Below are 6,004 nucleotides of genomic sequence, written 5' to 3'. Positions count from 1 at the left end.
TTTAATAAAACAAAATTTTAATACATCAGCACTCATGGGCACTGAGTTGACTGTACCATAGTATAACATAGTGAAGTATGTAAGGAAGAGGGCGTATTTATAGTATTATTGTGCAATAAGTCTCCCAATGCACGAAAGGCAAAATATTTTATGACTCGAATTAAAAATCTTCTCTTGAGTGCGTGAATGTGAGTGATACAATGATATGGATGTTGATTATTAGGTTAATGCACTCATAAAATACCTTCCTCCATCTTCTGGATTCTTGACAGCAGTGTTCATTTTCATAAGCCAGGGATGCAGTTGGCGAGCCATCAGGTTAATATCGGCCCGCTTTTGATTTTTTGACATACGCCAGTACTTGTGGCCTTCTCGAAGTTTCCACTAATAAATATTTTCTTAATTATTTTCACTTATTTACATCAGAATCTTAAAATAGTAGCGACAAATCCGAGAGCTTGAGCGTGTATCGGCATATACATTATCTTATACATTATATTATTTTTTTTAGTTTTGGGGTGTATCCTGTATAAGATATCCATTTTGTTTAACCAATTCATGTTTTAGTTGGATTATCATTTGCTGTCTCCACAGGCCTCAAAAAATTTTTTGTGGCCACGGATTTGCTTTTCTTTCTAAAGTTAACTACGGTTTTTTATTGTGCTGAATATTGAGGGCAGACAAAACCTGCGATTGAAGTAAGTAACTTAAATTGTATTGGTATTAGCCTGAGTATTTACAGTTATGCTAGATGCACAATTCATTAGAAATATGTTGTAGGAGTGTAGGTATGTATTAGAAAAATATATCCAATATCTAGAACAGATCTCATATTGCAGTTGTAGGTAAGTAAATAAATGTTTCCAACCATACCTCTTTAGGAGCATATATTTTGTTTTGGTCCATTGATCGTATTGTTGCAGCACATACAACGCTATAACTCTGAAATAATGTTTTATATTTTTAGTTTAAAGCTGTCGATTCACAGGTGTCTATGATTTAGGACATTACATCGATGCATAGGGGTCAAACATAACATCATTGTGTTCATTATGTAGATTAGATTAGGACGCATGAGAACTTTGTATGTAGTACCTACATACTTTACAACGCAGACGTTGTAAATGGCAATACTTTGATATTTCAGGAAACGTAACTGTTTTTTTCTGGTGAACCATTCATGAATCAACCTATGAAATTACAGCGAATTTTTATTTTACAAACTAGTTTACGTCAGTTTTTAATAAAGAACCACGTAGAAATAAGAATGGTGTTTAATTGGGCACTTTATAAATAGATGTAGCCTGTTATAGTGAGTCTAATGAGATAATTTGAGCTAGCAAGATTATTACTTGCCTATTATTTACTCATTTCAAAGCAATATAGATGTTCTGGCATCGGCAGATGTACACCCCAGGCCAAAAGTATGGAAACAACGTTGTATTCTTTAATATCTCATGTTTCTATCTTTGTTGTAAACTAAGACTTACATTAGGCAAACCCAAAAGATTAAAAATACACGTTTAATATCAAAACATCCTAAAATATTGTCAGAGCTAAAAAAATAAGGTAGGAAAAAGTTACATAATTATACCTACCGTTTAATTACATGACAAAATGTTGAATTGGCAACTATCACAGCCAGAGTCATTTACTTTTAAAATGTTCTATTATTATTTTTACCAAATTGTCAATGAGTAGTATAAAATCCATCGCTTGAAAAGATCACACTTTTCTATCGAAATCTATATAATTATATGTATGTATGTAATCATAAATGATTTCTTCGTTGAATCATTATCTAAAACACGTTAGGAACATCACTATTTATGAATAGTGATGCTTATAACGTGTTTTAGGTTGGTACTAAACTCCCATAAGGATGAAAATTGAAATAGCTAATATCGACAACTGTCAATGGAACTTTTTCCTTTGCATAACACAGATTTAGATAATACAACGTTCTACAATAGTGCCATCATAATTTTTATTACTTACCGCAATTGCAAAATATATAAATATTTTGCACGTCATTACTATAATTTATATTAGCAAGTTAAAGCTAATATAACTGCTGTTAAGAGATAAGTTACATGCCCATCTAGGCTATCCACCGCTATTTAAACTTCTTCAAATGTATGCATTGGCAATACTTCAATATAGAATTTTGTGCAGAGCATGAAATTAATCTGTGAAATGAATCAAACGGTAAACATTTGAATTCGCTTGAGTAATTTCAATTACCTATTTATTGAAAAAGCAAAACGTAAAGGGAACTCTAGTTTTTCGCTTTATAACAATGAATACTTCATGTCTGCTGAGTCTTAGGGCTAATATGCATGGGACCGGAATATTCTCCTTTGTTACTTGTAGAATTTTGTAGCAGACTTGATTAGATGCCATATCTAGTAGAATGTATCTTGTAGGATGCCATGCCAAGAAAAGAGTTAATAGATACCTACTTAACTCGTAATTTCACTGCTGTGAAGTTAGATAAATCTTTTATTATATATATAGCCTACGTATCTTTTTAGTTCGTAAGTTAACTTCTTGGAATAAGCTTGTGCACCAGTTCATGCCTTGCCATGCCCACATCGCTAAGTAGGCAAGTCGCAACGGAGCAATTTAAGGCCGCTTTCAAGCATTCTTGGGACCCTAACGTTTTTGTAGACCTACTTATTTTTATGAAAATATAAGTTTTAAACAAAGTAAATATAAGTTTTAAACTTAGTAACATTTCGATCTTATACATCAGTTCTTGGAGTTTGTCTATATGTATGCCGACGAGAGATTTTTTTATTAACATTCCATTCCAATTCCTATCAAAAGCTATGCCCCTTCGTTTAACTTTTTATTTAAATGAGAAAAAAATGGGGACTTGGGTTGTATAAAGAATCGGTCGTTCACTTTCCCTTTAAAATTGAGTTATTATAATATATATTTGACACGCTTTTATAAGCTCTATAATTAAGATTGTGTTATATAGATATTTTTTGCGCGCTTCGTCTATTTAGTAAGATATATTATTTTTGCAATAGACTGTACCTAGTTATACTTACACGAAACCTTAAATCCCCACTTATTCTTAAAAATACACAGGTGAAATAAATAAAATAAACAATGTTTATGATTGTGATGAAACTTATAAGCTTTTATTTAATTTCAAATGTAGTATTTGTTCACTCCAATAAATAAACTTCCTATTTCATGGCACTCTTCAGCTTCACCCATGTATCAATATTCAAGCTGTGGCTTTCGCCACACACTTGCATGATATGTTTTCGAGCTGTGCATTGTATTTTCCTATAACGTTATTTATAGGTAACGCAATAACGGGCGCAGAAATCGCTAGACATGGTATTTACATGACGAATATTCATACGTGACATATTGGTGTCGAATAACTAAACTAGTGGCTCTGTGAGCTGAAGACCTCGCGATAAGCTTAAAAAACGTAAAAATGAAAAAGAGATGAAGAAAAATATTATGTAGATTTCTACATTACTTAACAGTTTTCTTATCAAATAGGCCTGATGGACAAAAGGACGAAATGAGTAAAATGCTATAAATTTACTTGAAATGTTAATCCAACAAAAATTGTGCACTTTTATAAAATCACTGATAATAATTATCCCAATCTTACTGGATAACCACTTCACGAGATAACTTTCACTTAAAATTTTGTAAGGATGTTTATTTTAATTTCACGACAACTACTACGATGATACAACCTGTTCCTTTTGAAATATAAACAACCATAACCGTAATATTAAGTAAAATAGAATAGTATTGAAATTTAATTACTGGCCACAAATTTAAAACTATTTAACTAACCTAAGACCCGTTCTGTGGCATGCCGGTTCCAAAAGTCCCCATCACACTCGCAGCGTTGCCGCGCTGTATGGCAATGGAGACCTGTTGGACAAGCCAAGACCCAGATCGGGGATCGCTCCCCCTCTCTCTCAGCCGCCGACCCAGTTCTCTGAACAATTCGGACGCCTCGCTGCACCATGGTCCGGCTGTTTCGACAGCAACGGGCACAAATTCGTACGCCCCCTGTAACCCGGAGTATTTGGCATGCTTATTTTTGGCGGCAATTTCTGCCGCTGAACCTGCCGCTTTTACCCTGTGTCTTAGATGGGACGCAGCAAATGTGCTAACACATGTTGCATCCCATAAAAGACACCGCCCCCTCCGCCAGGGAACTAAGGTGAGCCCGTCGGGTCTTTTACCGTCTGACCGTGACAAGCCTGGTGGTTCCAATATGCACGGGATATTGGCCGACACCATTGCCCGCCGCACAATTTCATTTAAAGAGTGGTGTCTCGAGAAACGACCGGCGCACCTCTGGCAACTCAGCCCGTGGTGACCATTCTCCTCAACCATCATACCACAAATGCATCGGTGCGCGTTGCACACTTTGCATCCCAACCTTAGGGCCACTGCAATTCTCAGAGAGTCGTTGTCCAACAGTGTGCCCAGGTGCGGAGACGGCAAAGCATGCAACCACGCTCCCGACTCAGGCATGGTACCTGCCTTGAGGCGCGCCAAGTCGGTCCCCGAAGCCCCACTCTCCAAACTTGCACGCGCAAGCTTGCAAAGGATGTCATCCCATGCTCTCTGCGCCACCACGCTATCAGGACGTTCACCGGTAGGGCATAATGTGGCCCATTTCGCCAAAGCCTCGGAAACGAATGGCACGCACACATCGCTACCCTGGACTCCCAGAATACGAGCAACGAGACCCGCCGAACCATGCGCCGACGCTAAAAAGGCCACCAAACCGATGTCCTGTACTCGCCGAACACCAAGACCGCCGTATCGAACCGGTAAGGAAGCCTGACGCCACTGAGTTTCGTTCAACTCACATTCAGCAGCGATTCCAACGCAACCCTGAGCGTGTCGTCCAGAGAAAGCATATCCTGTTCAAAAAGCCAAGTGGGGGACGTGCGTAAAGTGTACACCATGCGGGGCAACGCGAAACAGTTCCGCAACAAAATGAGGGAGACGTGGGCAGCCAGATGGGCCAAATGCTCGCGTACCCCCGAGAGTGCCTGAATAATAGTAGTGCCTGATGAATAGTATTCATATTGGAATAATTAAATTGACAAACTGCACAGTGCACTATTGGTAGAAGAGCCGGCAGTAAAGTTTCGAACCAACTTGATACCGCGATGAAATGCACAATGATTTCCCATAAAAGTGATGCTAAGTCCGAATTTAATAGTCTGCCACGGCGGAACTTGCCGAAAGTACAAAAAAGATAGCCACTTCCGGTGCGAAAAAGGGGGGGTCATTTAACCCATCTGATACCGAAATAATATCTATGGCATCAGTTAGAAATTTACTGGTAGATACAGAAAAGCGAAATTTGCCAGTATGATTCCTGCCGGAAGTGCTTGGCAGACGCTCTCAAAGGTGACCATCGGGACCCCTAAATTAACCCATCTGATACCAGCATGAAACCAATTCCAGTCGGTAGATATGAACCTTCACTTCAGGAATATATAAGTCTGCCAGGGCGTTTTCTGCCGAAACACATTGACATACGAGATTATGTAAGCAACATCCGTGGAACCCGTATTTTGGAATTGTACAGATTACAGACATTTTAATTATTGCAGTCTTATGATTTATTACATAATGCTTATATTTGTATATTTTTATGTCATTAATAACATATATTTCAAATTTATTAATATACACAATATAATTTGGGCATTAATGTAATACCTGCTTACGGCTTTGTACTTCTTTGTTTGCCTTATAAAGGTGCTAACAAATTAGCTACCGATATCTTTACAGTTGATAGTACTCGGCTCCTGAAGTATATGTAAGTATGAAACATTACAGGTTTTAGGATGTTATTTTGAGAAAATTGGAAAACAAATTTGCTTTGTAAAAAAACCTCTTTTAAATATAAAACTTAACTGGCCACTTTACGTTGATAAATCAAATGACACGTTGACAATGACATTTAAGACAAACAAGCAGTTAAATACAA

The 6,004-nt window shown here is 37.4% G+C and overlaps 1 long non-coding RNA gene across 1 annotated transcript; it reads right to left on the bottom strand.

Moving 5' to 3' along the window:
- Positions 1 to 246: 246 nt before the first annotated feature.
- LOC134755255 (uncharacterized) lies at positions 247 to 2,265 on the bottom strand. Its single transcript, XR_010129024.1, has 3 exons — positions 1,999 to 2,265; positions 874 to 942; positions 247 to 384 (listed from the first exon to the last, which is right to left on the bottom strand). It is a non-coding gene; the product is annotated as an uncharacterized LOC134755255 (long non-coding RNA).
- Positions 2,266 to 6,004: the final 3,739 nt, after the last annotated feature.

Source organism: Cydia strobilella, chromosome Z, assembly GCF_947568885.1.
Source record: "Cydia strobilella chromosome Z, ilCydStro3.1, whole genome shotgun sequence".
Lineage (NCBI taxonomy): Eukaryota > Metazoa > Arthropoda > Insecta > Lepidoptera > Tortricidae > Cydia > Cydia strobilella.
The sequence above is the reverse complement of the archived record's forward strand: the minus strand, read 5'-3'. Positions and strand labels throughout refer to the sequence as shown.